Genomic DNA, 14899 nt, shown 5'->3' with positions numbered 1-14899 from the left:
GGTCCTTTGACCCTAAATACAGACTGTGCTCTTTCTCATGCACCATATTGTCGCTCCCTCCCTCTTCAGCTTCACCTAAGGGGTCAGGCTGGCCAAGACCAGTAAGGAATGACCTTCGAATCTCCTTCAGAATTGAAGGTGCTGAGGCTAAGCCAGTCATTCTTTTTCTCCAGGCTGGGCCTCACTGGGTCACTAAGGGGCAATGGGTTGGTTGGGCACTTTGACTTTAAGTGAACGTGATGCAAATGATTATGTAAATCAAATGCAAATCAACAGCTACTAAGGTTTTTGTCCATTAATTGAGACTTGAGCAGGGCAGGGAAGGAGGAGGATAGAAAGGGACAAGCAAACAGCTCCTCCCCCTACTGAGCTTAGTAGCCTTCCTTTCTGAAACCACCCACACCCACTGCCTACTCACCCTACCACCATCCCCTGGCGCTGCTGCTTGGGCAGCCCCAAAGTATTCTGGGAAGAGAGAAGCAGTATCAGACCAGCAGCTCTGCCTGGTCCTCCTACTTGGTATGCGGGAGAGGGGCAGGTGTGTGTGTATGGGGGAGGGGAATATCCGACTCCAAAATAAACAGAAACAGCACAATTTATAGGGTGGCCACAACAAAGAAAAGGCAAACATCATTGAAAGGCTTAGAAATATCGATCATACAACCAGTCATAACTGCAGAGGATTGACTGAAGGTGAAGCATGTCTCCCACTTCTCAGCAGTGAAGGTGGTGGACTACAGCTGTGGAATGAAGCCTACATGTATTTTCAGATGCAACCAACATGTCCCTTTATTTTTCTTGATCGTACTTAACTTCCAAAAAGGAGGACTCTAGGAGGAGGAGAAAGAAGAAGGGAAAGAAAAAGTCAATGAGAAGTAACCATGATATAAGAAAAATGGAAGCTCATCAAGGAAATTTTTTTTTTAAAAGAAAAATCTCTGGTTCCCCTTGGCTCTAGAGAAATGAACTGCAACTACCAGTTTTCAGTCCCAGTTGTTTGTGTATGAACACTCCTACACCCAATCACCAACATCCATTCAAATGTTCATACTCTCAGACACATATACTAAAAGAGGTACACAGCCACACTCACATACAACTAGAGATTCACTCTTGCATAAAGAGACCTAGAACTGAAAAAAGTCCGATGGGTCATCCAGTCCAGCACTCTCATTTTACTAATGACTTGCCTTTGGATTTGAACACTGTTCCTCTGACTCTAGAACCTGTGTTTTTTTTACATTGCACCACACTGCCTACAAATAGAACCACCCTCAGAGAAACACGCATATATGTAGTCTCATCCACCGATATCTCACCCCCTAGTTAAGCAAAAAACAGCCAGAGAGCTTACAAGCCAAGGAACGATGTACCTCCCAGTCCTTTGAAAGCACCTTTCCTGCTGAGGTCAGAACTGGGTGGCATAAAGAAGTGGGAAAGAACAAAGGAAGGAGAGAAGAAAGAAAGGAAGAAAGGAAGGAGGAAAAGAGGAAAGAAAGAAGGAAGGAAGGAAGAGAAGGAAGGAAGGAAAGAAAGAAAGAGAGAGAGAGAAAGAGAGAAAGAAAGAGAGAGAGAAAAGAAAGAAAGAAAGAAAGAAAGTAAGGAAGAAAGGAGGAAAGAAAGAAAGAAGGAAAGAAAGAAAGAAGGAAAGAAAGAAAGAAGGAAAGAAAGAAAGAAAGAAAGAAGGAAAGAAAGAAAGAAAGAAAGAAAGAAAGAAAGAAAGAAAGAAAGAAGGGAGGGAGGGAGGGAGGGAAGGAAGGAAGGAAGGAAGGAAGGAAGAAAGAAAGGAAGGAAGAAATTTCTGGGGAATTTCAAATGCTCCCCTTACTGTAGTGTTGGAGACACTCCATATCAGCCATTGTAGGTTCCCAGATTTCTCTGGTCTCAGGCTGCTAGACAATGTCCTGCCTGCCCCCTAAGCCCAGAAGTCTCTGTCTTTTTTCCTGTGGGAAATAAAATTATTTCTTGAGTAGGGGTACTCTGAAAGTCCCAGTCTTTGTTTGAGGCAAGAATATAGTGGGGGATCCCTAGTCGACTTGGTTGTGAGCAACTCCAGCCAACTGGCTAGGTTCAGATGGGGGGGGAGGGTAGGAAAGGAGGCTTCATTGGTATTTTCCAGCCTCTTTGTGGTGGTAATGGAAGTAATTACTAAATCTCCTCACATGTTTTTAGTCTCTCTGTTTCATCCCCACTCCCATTCGTTTCCTCCAAGACCTAACATCTTGGGGTAACTACCTCCTCCCATGTTCTCAGCCATCCTTCATCCCTTCAGAGATGACTCATTCCCCACATTTAAAGTTCATTAGAGCCTCAGAGTCCAGCCTGGACAGGGCCAGGTGCCAGGTCAGCTTTTTCCACTGGTTCCGGGGCATACTGGGTGGGCTGAGCTGTGGGTTCAGTTTCCACCTGAGGGGCATCCTCCATGGCCTGGGTGGGAGGGGATATATCTGTTCCCATCCCCCTTCTTTCCTCATTCTCTTATCCCCTCCCTACCTTAATATAGGATTTCCCCTTATTCCAGCCCACACAGATGCAAAGGGGAATGGGAATGGGGATATATATGGTTCATCCACTTCATTTTACCATGATCCAGTCACTTAATTTCAGAACAGTTCCTGAACATGAGGAACTTACATTCTACTAGGGGACATCACATGAACACAGACAGATTAATACAAAATACATGTGAAATGAATTCTAAGTAATTGATTGGGGGGTTGTGGGGAAAAGGTATTAACAACTTGAGGAACCAGGAAAGGCCTCTTATAGGAGACATACTTGAAAGGTAGTGTGCACCTAATACGCAAAAGTCAGGAATGAGAACATTCTAGAAATGGGAGCCATGTCAACTGTGTAAAACCATGGAGGCCAGAAATGGAAGAAAATACACAGTGAACAGCTATAAGTAGTCCAATTTGGCTGGAACACAGAGTGTGTAAGTGGTAGGAGGTAGTGGTGGAGAAAGAGTCATGTGTATTCAGCCTGAAAAGTTAAACTGGGTCACAATGTGAATCAGTGGCAAACATGAGACCAGAACCCATGTCTCCTAAGGCTAAGTTCAGTGTTCCTCATAATTCTATTTAATCTTCTCCCATCAAATCATCAAGATCCAGGCTCTCATTCAAGAACTCCCAATCTGAAAGACACTCTGGATTCTAAAACTGGACATAATGATGGAGGTGAATAACCAAAGAAAAACAACGTATTCTGGAAGAACTATTTTGGGGTACTTTGGAGGGACCAGGAAAGATATCAGACAGGAAATATTAATGATCCAGTCTCTCTTCCCACACTTGGGGGAGCCCACAAGTCTAGACACTAGGACATGTCCCCTGTCACCAATATCCAGAAAATGAGAACCCTGAAGGGGGTCTTAAACTACCAATCTCTGTTCTCTGGACAGAGATTCTACTTCCCTCTTTCTGGAGTCCCCAGTCTACCACTCCCAGCAGTTGCTATGTGCTAAAACAGTAGCTATCCAGTTAGGGTACAGGGCCTGGGGAAGGCTAAGGAGCTTCCTGGTGAGTATAACCTGGAGCAGGAATTTAGAGCCATGTGGAAAAACCATTATTCAGGCTTCTGAGGTCACTGTCACTACTATTGCCTCCCCCACCCCCACTCCCACCCAAGAATACTTCTTTCTGGCCTCTATTTCTCCACCCATCCCTATCTGGCCAAGGAGCTAGTAACTCAGTGGTTCCATCCCACCATAGGCCTAGGGGCCAGCCCTCTCCCCATTAGCCCACTCCTGACCTGAGCTCCTCCACCCACTCACCCAGCCTATTACACAGAAGGCAAGACACTCCCCATGTCTCACTTTGGGTCACCCTACAAGGAGTTAGGAAAGGGATTCTATAGGGTCATGAAAAATGGTGTGTTTGGTATGACAACATAGAGCTGAGTACCTGGGTTGGGACAGAAGTCAGCACTTATCACAGAAGAAACTGGATACCCAAGGAATGAACATGTATGAAGCAGAGCTCAGTTTCCATCTCTGTTAAAAGAAAGGGTTGAATTAAATATCCAAAGCTCTTCCAGCTCTAAATCCTATGTCCTTATGATTCTATGACCTGGCACAAAATTAACATGTTCCCACATGATCCATATACTCATGCTGTGTGCTTACACCCGACACGCATCCACATCTTGCACAAGCACATGTAGACACCAAGTTCCTCCTGGTAGTCCTCCTTAGTGCATACAAGGAAATACAAATGGGAGAGATCTGCCCAATAGAGAGAATATTGATCCTTGAGAAATGAAATGAGAGCAAAAAAATCCCAGGAATATCCAGCCCTCAAGGTTTTCAGTAAGCCTGGAGGAGGATAGGTAACCAAGATGATTCCAGGGATGGCGTGCCTTATCTCCCCAGCTCCAAAACAAGAGGTTCAGACTTCAAGTTCTTAAGATTCACAAAATTAACCCCACCCTACACTCAGGCCCCTCGTCCTTTAGAGCCCCACAGGAAGAGTGTGTCCACTCCCCAAAGCTCACTCCAAACTTTGACCTTCACCCTCCAAGCATCTCTCTAGAATTCCTCTAATAAGCAAGAGGATTGAAACTGGAAGATGACTTGGTTAGGACTCCATCCTCCTTGTTCTCTCTCCAGCTTAGCTGGACTCCCTAGCTCTCTGATAACAAGATCTTTCCCTTCCCTCTTTCCAGCCTGGCTTCCCAAAGGTAAAAGGGAATTGGGGCAAGAAGGTGACACATCACGTTTATCTTTTGCAAATATCCAGCCTTCTTCAGTTAAGCTAAATCCTTTCCCTTGCCAAATTCTCTTAGGGAATGGAGAAAGGGGATTGGGGGTAATTTGAATGGTCAGAATTTGTAACAAGAACTTAATTACAACAGTGCTGAGTACCCACACTCTGACCTCTCACCTGGGAGCAAGATGAACTACCTCCTCCTTTCAAAGCTTTAGGGATGCCCTGAGAGGTTTGGGGTATGTCTCCTCTGCCACTGACCTAGAGTGCTTCCGGTTGTGTTTTCCCTTCTGTTAGGTTCCAATGACTAGAAACCCAGTACCACTTAGCTGCCTAACATCAATTAACTTTTACAGAGGGTTGGGTTTCTTTGCTTCAAAGATGAAGCCAGAAAAAAATGTACAGACATCTCTTTCCCCAAAAAAACTAGGGCACATTGTCCCCTATGCCAGTGCCTCTTAAACTGTGAATTTAAGAAGTGCTGAAGGGATTAGGAGTGGAAAAAGTTTAAGAAACCCTGCCCTATAGCACTTCAGGATCTGAGGAGAGTAGGCTCACTCTTCTAACAGGTTTTTCCCACCGAGTTCACATCCAGATGTGGCATGACTGCCTGATGAGTCCTCATTCTCAGCTACCATTGGGCTGGGTTCTGAAGGTCATTCCCAAGGTTACTCCTTACTTCTTGGGGCACTCATGCTGAGTCGGCTACAAATGCTAGTGCAGGGGTGGAGAACCTGTAGCTACAATGTGACCTCAAGGCTGCAGGTTCTCCACCCTTGTGCTAGATGCTTGGACACCAGGATCCCTGACGTATGTCCCTATCCTGACTTTTTGAAACACAAAATCTCTAATCCCTTCCCCTAAAACAGAAAAGGATAAGTGTAGGGGCAAGGGACCAAGGCCCATTTGACAGGGCTGGCAGGTCAACCAGCCTTTAAGGGGAGAAGGCCCAAGGTCTCACTCCTTATAGGATGGTCTTTCACCAGAAGCCATAAACAAAGGAGTTGAGCCAAGAGAGAGCAGCAGAAAGGAGTGACTGAGGCTTAATAAGGCCTTTTGAAGTGCCCCTAGCTCTGGTTCCTCAACTGCAGACAGTCAAAAAACTGCCATTCACCATGTGGCTAGCAGACCAGAACCAGTGACAAACTGTCTACACATGCTCTGAGGCATTTCCATTACATCATCAGGAAGTAAGATCCCCAGTAGCCCTTCCCCCCTCCCCACAGACACACATATGCTATCCCCACCACAAATAGCTAAGCCCTGTGCTTCCTCTTCCTAGCCTGCCCAGATACCCAGAACATGGGCCAACACTTAAATCCTAGACAGGCAATGAGATAGACTATTCCCTGTGTCTAGAACCCATATAGGTATCAGTCACTCTAGAAGGCATTCTCCTGAAGCTCCCAATGAGGTTCATCACCCTAGTCTTGTCGAAATGGCACCTAGAACCTATATCAATCTAAGCTATGAGTGGGTATCTAGAATCCACAGGGACTTCATAAAGCAGGGATTCTTAACCCCAGAGTTTCCATGGACAGATTTCAAAGGGGTCTGTAAACTTGGATGTGAAAAAAAAAATCACATTTTTATTTTTACCAACTTTTGGTTGCTTTTGTAATCCTCTATATTTTATTTTATGTATTTAAAAACATTCTGAGGAGTCCATAGGCTTCAGAGACTACCAAAAGGGTCCATGACATATACACACACACAAAAAGATTAAGAACCCCCACTGTAAAGGATAGATGATCCAGAGATGTTTTTTCACTTCCTTCTGGAGCCAAGGACCTCCCATTTCAAGCCAAGTAGTGAGAGGACCAAGGGGTAGAGAAGAAGACTGAGATGAACTGGGAGACTCTACTCTGAGAATTTAATCCCTTCGTCTTACTCTCCCCTCCTCCTGGGTGAGCACAATTCCAGATCCGTTGGCCTATATGAATCCCTGATTCTGGTTTTTTCCCCCCTCAGAGCTGGGTCAGGCAGTCTTCCCTGATCCCTACCCTCCAACCCCACTTTCTATAACAAAAGCTACCTGGGCACCCAGAGCCTACCAGAGGCCAAAGGAAACATGGGTTTGAATCCTGTCATTTCCTACCTTCTTCACCTTGGGGCAAGTACTGTCCCTTCTCTAAACTTTAGTTTCCCTGTGTATGTTGTTGTTTGATCTTCGATCTCGAAGAACACCATGACATCAGGGAGGTGAAGCCATGACATGCAAGTGAACTGAAGTGAGGGCGGGCTGTGCAAAGTCACCAGTCTGGACTGCACTAAGGTACTTTCCCAGCTCTAAACGTTATGACCTAGAGTTTCCTGGGGCTTCTCCAGGACACAGGACCAAAGGTTGGGAAGACCACAAGTTTCCTTCCTAGGGCAGGCACCCAACCCTCCTCCCTCATTCTCTCAGGCTTCCCATTCCCACCCCACTCCCCACCTGCTGATTAGGGGCCACTCTGGTCAGCCTCACATCCAGTCTCACCATCTCATAACTTTTAATAAGAGTTTAATAGCACAAAGCAGCAGGCAACAGCTTCATTTTTAATTATCTAATTTACATTTAATTTTCCCCACCAACGTGGAGCATTTTATTAATGTTTTACCTAGTCAGGGCGTCTTTTTATGGGCTGTGAATATGTTAATAAAATAAAAGAGAAATGTCTCCATTTTTGCGTTACCCATGGGACTGTGGCCCCTGCCCTGGATGCCCTCCCATCTTCCATTTGCTCCTCTCTATCCTTTGAAGCCTACTTCAGAACCCCTTTTCTCAAGCCATTCTAGTACCCAAACCAAGAAGGACCTCCAAACATACATCTCAGGTCAGACATGAAATCAGACTTCTAGAGCTAGAAAGTACCTAAGCAGGTTTTCACCCAGCATTGTAGGGAAATATATCCAGCGATATTAGACCAAGTGACTCAGGGTGGGTCCCCTAAGAAGAAGAATAAATGACATAATGCACTACTTGACCTATAGAGAGGATCTCAAAGGGCCACAAATGACTGACCAGGTGGAACAAGCCAATGGTCCCACCATCTGGACAAAGATAGAGGCGGCAAACTCAAGATGATCCACTTTGGTACTCAGTGAATCTGAACTCTCTTTGCCCCAAGAAGCAGTGCATGCAAATGGAACAAAATTTAGACACGGATCGGTAGAAAGAATCCTTGACCAGGCATCAGGAGACCTGGATTCTAGTCATGGCCCTGCCATTAGTTAGCTATGTCAAAATGGGTAAGTCACTTCTCTCCTACGGGTCACAATTATCTCACCTGTGGGCACTGGGCTAGATGAACTTTAAGGTCACTTGTAACTCTAAATTCTGGGATCCATAATTTCCCCATCTCTAGAGCTGAGAGAATAATACTTTACATTGTAGGTAAGTATGCCTCACAGAGCTGTTGTAAAGAAAAAGGGTTTTATAAATTTAAGTACCATAGAAATTCAAGGTATTATTATTGCTATTTGACAACACCCCTCAAATCCCCACACAGACACATGGACATATGCATACACATATATGCCCCCAGTAGTGGTTAGAGAAGCCAGGTTTCCTCTCTTGGCCTTTCTCCAGTAGCTGGCTATCTCTGGGGGCTAGCATAGCAGTCCTGGCTCCATCCTGGGCCAGATGTCTTCACGCAGGATCTTCAGATGCCAGGCACTGGCACTCAGAGAGTTAAGTGGTCTCATAGGAACAATCAATGCTACAGTGGCTAGGGATAGGGGTGGGGGGCCCAGGAAGAGAAGCAGGGTTTGGAGGAGCACTGGAGCCTTCAGAGCTGTCCTGGGTATTTTTAGCTGCCCGAATGAGCTGAGCTCAGGGCTCCATGCAGCCTCTTGGAAGAAGGGGGAGGAAACGGGGGACCTGGTGCCAAGGGTGGTAGTAGGGAAGGGAGAGGGAGGGGAGGTAGTGATGCCCAGAAGACTAGATCTGGGTAAGATTCTTCTGCTGAGGATCCCTCAAAACACAGTGTTCTGGTGGGAGAGGAAGGCTAGCTCCTAGGGTCTCTCAAGCCCTGATTTAGTTCACCCCCTACTCTTGGGGATACAATAGCTACAAGGACATGGGAACAAAGAAAGGAAATTCTAGGGGCAGTAACTGACTCTTTGGCTACTCCATGGAGCTCAGTTGGCTCTCTTCCTCTCTCCAAATTCATCTTCTTAGAGAGGAAGATAGAGATGAGGCTGTGGGTAAGGCAGGAAGAGAATAATTCCAGGGTCATTGGTACCAGAGTCAACAAGGTTATATACCTTCCCCCCTTAAATTCCTCTACCTCAGAGTAATATCCAAGGCAGGGAGAAGGAAGAATGGAGCAATGGTCACACCCTGATGAGACATAATTGAGATTACTGCTCTCCTCAAACACCCCCCACACCTGCCCAAAACTAGCCTAGGACCTGGTCAAGGGATAGAGACTTCCTGATGCTCTTTATCTGCTCCCAAAAGCCACATCCCTTTCCAAAGAGGGGTTGTTGACTGCCATCCCTAGGACTAATTCTAGAGGGAGTTCGGGAGAGGACAGTAAGAACAGGCATTCCTCCCTACTCCCTTTCTCCCTCTTCTTCTCCTTCCTAATCAGGGCTCTAGGAGCTGGGCTTTCTCCATCACCAGGTCAGGGCTGGATAGTTCCCATGGCAACAGACGACAGCAACAAAGAAGCTGAAGGACCACAGGGTCAGGGGTGAGATTGAGGTGCCGGAGAATTGGAGCCAAGGAAAGCAGGATGTGCCAGGTTGGTAGGGAAAGAGAATGACTCCAAGACAAGCATCAAGATGAGGTGATGAGGCAGGAAAGGGAGGGGACTAGAGGGCACCCACACATACATGTAACCTTCTTCAATCATACTTGGAGAGAGGGAAGCAATTGATGCTAAGTATGCTTCATGGAGGGAGGGGGTGATATCAGAATAAAGGTCAAATGAATTCTGAGACCCCAGAACTAGCCTTGATCTCTCTGGATGAAAAACCTGGTAAGTTTTCCTCTTAAGTACTATAGAAATTCAAGGTATTATTAAATAAGAGGAGGTGGGGGCAGGTGACCATCTATAAGGGAGGATTCTGTTGGGTAAGATATAAGAAAGATTTCCCCCCCACACCTTCCCTTTGTCCCAGAAATGGCCTTTTTCTTTTTAGCAGGGAAGCCAAAGGGGAGTGGGAATATAGTTCCTGGAGGGTTTAGGGGAATCTATATGCAGATCTATAACTCAACCTTTCCTTGCCCACACTCACGCTTTTATTTTTCTGGGAGGCCAGGCCTGGGAGGTCATCTGGTCATTCCACAGTCCAACTCAAGCTCTTGAATTTCCCACAAAAACATCCTCTATCCAAAAGGTACCATAATGTGGGAGGGCAGAGGGAGTAAGAGGGGACACTACAAATTCAGAACCATCTCTACCCACTGCAAGTTACATTCCTTGAAAGGGCTGAAGCAGGTACCCCACCAACCCCAGATATAAGGAGATAAGCTTTCACGGAAGAGGACCTGAGACAGGAACCATAAACCTTGGAGCAAAGAGCCCAGCAAGGTCGAGTTCCATCCCTTCCTTTCTGGTCTCATTTTTCCCATTCTTGGCTAGGTCACCCTATCCTTCTCCCAGATTTTTTTATCTTCTCTGGATTTAACACTTCTTTCCCCAGATAGCCAAACTATTTTCCCCTCCCTATCTGCTTATCGAAGTGTTTGGCACATAGTAGGCACTTAACAAATGCTTGTTGACTTGTCTGCATTCCCAGATTCAGGAGCCTTCTGGAGGTAAAGCCCTCTGCCTCAAGGTTGGGTTTCCCTATGTAAGGTGGGCACAAGGAGCCTTGAAGCAAATGCATCTCAAGCATCTCCAGGAACAGAAATGCCAACTTCTATTCAGTTGTCAAGTCCCAGGGATCTCTTCTCCACCCCACCCCCATCCCAGCTGCCCTTCCCTGTGATATATACAGGGGTTCGATCTGTATTCTTCTCCCAGTGGGTCACTTCCATAGTACCCATGGCCCAAAATCTCTCATCTTCCCTGCTTCATCTTCACCCCAGCTGACCACAGAATCACAAAATGTTAGAGCCGGAAGGAACTTTAAAAGGAAGGAATTAGAAGGAACATTTCAACATGCTCCCCCATTTTATAGATGAAGAAAGGAAGACCCAGGAGAGGGGGTGACTTGTGTGAGGTCACATGACCAAGACTCCTATTTCCACCATATTACACTCTCCCTCTAAGGAAAAAAAAAAACACGTGTGTGTGTGATTTAAATAATTTTACTTTATTTTTAAATCCATTTGTTAAATTTTGAGTTCCTAATTCCTTCCCTCCCTCCAGACCCTACCCCACCCATTGAGAAGGTAAGCAATATGATATCAACTGTGGAATATATTTGATGAGGTCCTAGTTGGTGACCCTTTAGAGACGTAGGCTCAAGGAAAGGGAGGCCATCCCCAAAGTCAAAATGCCTTGACTCTCAATTTAAGCCAAGAAATCAGGTTAGGGAGGGGCTGCCTGAGACAGTAAAGAAAATTGGAGTACAGGCTCCTTAGGGGGGATTTTAGGGGATCCTGAATGCAGACAGCATGTGATAGGGTGCTAAGAAAAGATCCCAAGTTAAGGATTCAGTTGTACAGTATTTCCTATTTCCTTGGGGCCAAAGAAAAAGGAGTGATGATGCTCTGGGATTTCGTGAAGCCAGCAGAGCTAGGAAGGAGAGAATGGGAAAATGAAAAACTTTCCCTCTGAACCTCCCACACCTCACTGGTCTGGGCGCCTATCCAGCCTCCCTAAGGGCAGAGTCTGTCTGCTCCTGCCCTGGGTTGGGGACAACGGATGGAGGTTCCCGGGGCTAAGCACACTCTCCAGGGAGTTTTTGGCAAGCCTAGTGGGGAGAGGTGAGGCAGGAGTAAAAGAACTGCAGTGATGAAATTCTGGGACAAGAGAGATTAATCTTTTGTGCTCTGTGCGTCAGCCCCCCCATCTCCTCAACGAGCTCTCTCCCAGGCTGGCCCGTCTGCAGCCAGCCCTAGTTCCAGGGGTTAATCTGTGCTCTGGTGGGACTTCACAGAAGCCACAGGCAGGCTAATTCCCAGAAGAAAGGAGGAGGGGACACATCTTGGGGCTGCAAGAGAGCAGGAACAAGGGACCAGCCTGACACCCTCTTTGGGAAATGTTTTCCTTATTCATCAGGATGGACCATGTGTGAGGAGGGAGAAGGTATTGGATCTCCAGACTTGAAGAATAAGGATCCTACAAACATTGGACCCCAACAAAAGCACAAATGTCCCTTCCTCAACCAGTTCTCCATCAGTGCCCTCCTCTACATTAAAGCACAGGAAAGATTCTAAGGGGAATGAAAAGGGAGCATCCAGCTCTGCTCCTTAAGCTCTGAATGCTCAGAGCTCCTCTAAGCTGCTTCCCTATCCCTCTCTTCTTCACCCCCACCTTCCTCTCCCTTCCTCTCTCCCTCCCTCCCAGCACAGGACCCTGAATGCAGTTTGCAGTTTTGACAGCAGATGTCTCTCCTATTATGATTTATCAAAATCCTTAAAGTAAATAATGAAAACATATTTACAGAAATGGACCCCAGAGGGAATGAGTCCTTAGCATGGGGGTGGGACTGGGGCTGCCCAGCTGAAAAGCACACATGCTCCCTCCGTGTGTGTGTGTGTGTGTGTGTGTGTGTGTATGTGTGTTGGGGAGGGGGCAGAAGGTATCCAGGTACCTCCTCCTCCCTTTACCCCTGATTAGAACTAGAATTCGAACCTGACTCATGTCCTAAGGATGACAGATCAGACAATCTCTGCTAGAGAAATCTTAGGTCAGACAAGAGAGAACCCAGCCTCTTTCATACTTGATCTCATGGCCCTGAGAGTCCCCAGCTTGGGATCTTTTCATCAAGACCCTCTGGAACTCTCACCCATTGCAGATCACCCTGTACCAGTGGAAATCCAGGTACCTGCTCTGAAGCAAAATGGAGGACTAGGCCCTTTTATGGATGGATGAGGCAGGGCAGTAAAATCAGGAAGAGCGGTAAGGGAGAGGCATTGTCATCTCTACTTCAGGACACAATTGGCTGAAGAGACTTAAGTGTACCTGGTGGCCCAAAGACCCTATGAGGGCCTCACACCTCAGCTTGTTACCATGGCTTCCTAATGCTTCTGTCTCCCAGGGCCACCAGCTCAGGAGTCTAGATATAGACCTTATCAACAGGTCTCCTCCTCTCCCTTTTTTCTCCTTTCCTCATCCTCCCCCTTCTCCTCCTCCCTCCCTCCTCTCTCTCTCTCTCTCTCTCTCTCTCTCTCTCTCTCTCTCTCTCTCTCTCTCTCTCTCTCCTCCATAACTCTTCAACCACATCCTCCTTGTATATTCTCTATCCATCCACTCCTTCCAATAACTCCCCCACCCCAGGCTGCAGCTGAATCTAAACCAACTGAACCAGAAACTTGAAGGGAGCTGGAACTGAAGCCCCAGAGAAAAGATTTAAGGGGGGAAGGGTGCAGAGACAAGGGGACTTGGCATTTGCTCTTGATTTAGTGCAGGTGAGAGAAGCTGAGGAGGAGTGTGCAGCAAAGAGTGGAGGGGAAGCTGTCATCTAGGTCTCCAGAGGCTAGAGGAGGAGGGAGGTTTTCTAAACTCAGGGTTTGTCTTTATTTTCTTTCCAGCTGGGCTCTCTCTGGAGACTGAGACTCCCCCTTTCTCCCCACCTCTGTGGCCAATCCTGGCATCTCCTATGCCCAATGGGGAATGGAATGGATGTTAGAATCTTAAGAGCAAGGAGAGACCTTGTAGGCCATCCCTGTCCTACCTTCACCATTTTACAATTGAAGAAACTGAGGCCTGCATGGAGCTAATAAGGATTGAGACCTGGGACTAGAAAACAAGTGTGGTCTGCTTTCCAGTCTTGGATTCCATCAACCAGGCCATACATGAAACCCCCAGGGATTTGAATTCTCTCTCCTCTGGGCAAGAGCTGGCAGTCTATACCAAACAACGTGGCCCTTGATTAATTTAATTAAACTAACATTTATTAAGTGCTACTATGTTAAGATATCGTACTAGGCAATTCCAGTAACCACGACAAAAATGAAATGGTCCTGCCTTTAAGGAGTTGACGTTCTGATGTATATATATTTGTGTATGGGGTGAAGTCCAGAAATGAAATGAGATAAAAGTGATAGGAGGGGGTGTAAGTATATGAGTAAAATATGAGATAGGGAGTGATGGGGAGAAGAAGGCGAGGAATCCAAACCACAGGTTTTGGGGAAGAAAGGAAACACTTTCATCCGGGTGGGGAGGTAGGAGGAGGGGAACAGGAGAAACACCTGGCTTCATCCAAGCTGAGCTTACCTCAAAGGAGATAAGGCTTCTAAAGACAGTTGCCAAGGAGGAGTGCATTGAAGGCTCGGATGCAGGAAAGCTAGCACTAATATGTCTTAACTGGTTTTCGTCTTCATGGGTGTCTAATTTCCCACAATGGACTGGAGACTCCTGCCCAGGAGGAACTTGGCTACTTCTCTGGTCTCACATAATCTTTACCATTCCATAAAGACTCAATGGATTTGAACTCAGGACACCTGTATTTCCCTAGTGCCCTCCTCCCAGGGGAAGGGAAGGGGACAAGGTCCTTACTGGTGTTTCTGTCCTTATCTCTAATCATCTCGATGTTTGTGCACTCCAGACTTTTTCTAATGTGAAAGGAATTGAGTGTTAGGGTAGAAATTGGGGGACCAGAGGGAGGGCGGGGAATTGGAGAGTTGGTAAGGCCTTTCTTTCCCTCCTTTTCCTCACTAGTACAGGTTTCACACCTGGAAGGATTCAGCCTGAAGTAATAACTTCAAGGTAGGGGAGGAAGGGGCTGTGGGGGCACACACATTTGTGCCAGCTGGGACTCCTCTCAGCAGCTGTAGTACAGCTGCTCCCCAAGGTGGAGCCCCCAAAGTTTCTGGTCCCTCCAGGGGTATCCAGTCCTCCCCTCTCTCCTCTGGCCTCCCAGGCATCTCTGCGCTGCCCCCATGACCCCCAGCCAGCTTCACGCCTGGCTGCCTGGAATCTGTAGCAGCCCTTGTTTTCTGGCCCGGGAAGGGGATTTAATGCTGGTGAGAGATGGCAGGTTGACAGGCAGAGAGATTAAAGCCCGAGGCTTTGGCCGAGAAGCAGGGTTGGCCTCCACAGACCCCCTACCCCTTAGCACTGGAGGGTTACTGTTCCCCACACCAGCAA

At 46.9% G+C, this 14899-nt stretch overlaps 1 long non-coding RNA gene across 1 annotated transcript; it reads right to left on the bottom strand.

Moving 5' to 3' along the window:
• Positions 1-577: 577 nt before the first annotated feature.
• LOC140525932 (uncharacterized) lies at positions 578-14265 on the bottom strand. Its single transcript, XR_011974158.1, has 3 exons — positions 14027-14265; positions 3906-3994; positions 578-830 (listed from the first exon to the last, which is right to left on the bottom strand). It is a non-coding gene; the product is annotated as an uncharacterized lncRNA (long non-coding RNA).
• Between the last annotated feature and the right edge of the window lie 634 nt (positions 14266-14899).

Source organism: Notamacropus eugenii, chromosome 1, assembly GCF_028372415.1.
Source record: "Notamacropus eugenii isolate mMacEug1 chromosome 1, mMacEug1.pri_v2, whole genome shotgun sequence".
NCBI classification, from domain to species: Eukaryota; Metazoa; Chordata; class Mammalia; order Diprotodontia; family Macropodidae; genus Notamacropus; species Notamacropus eugenii.
Note: the sequence above shows the minus strand (reverse complement) of the source record. Positions and strands in the feature narration are given on the sequence as shown.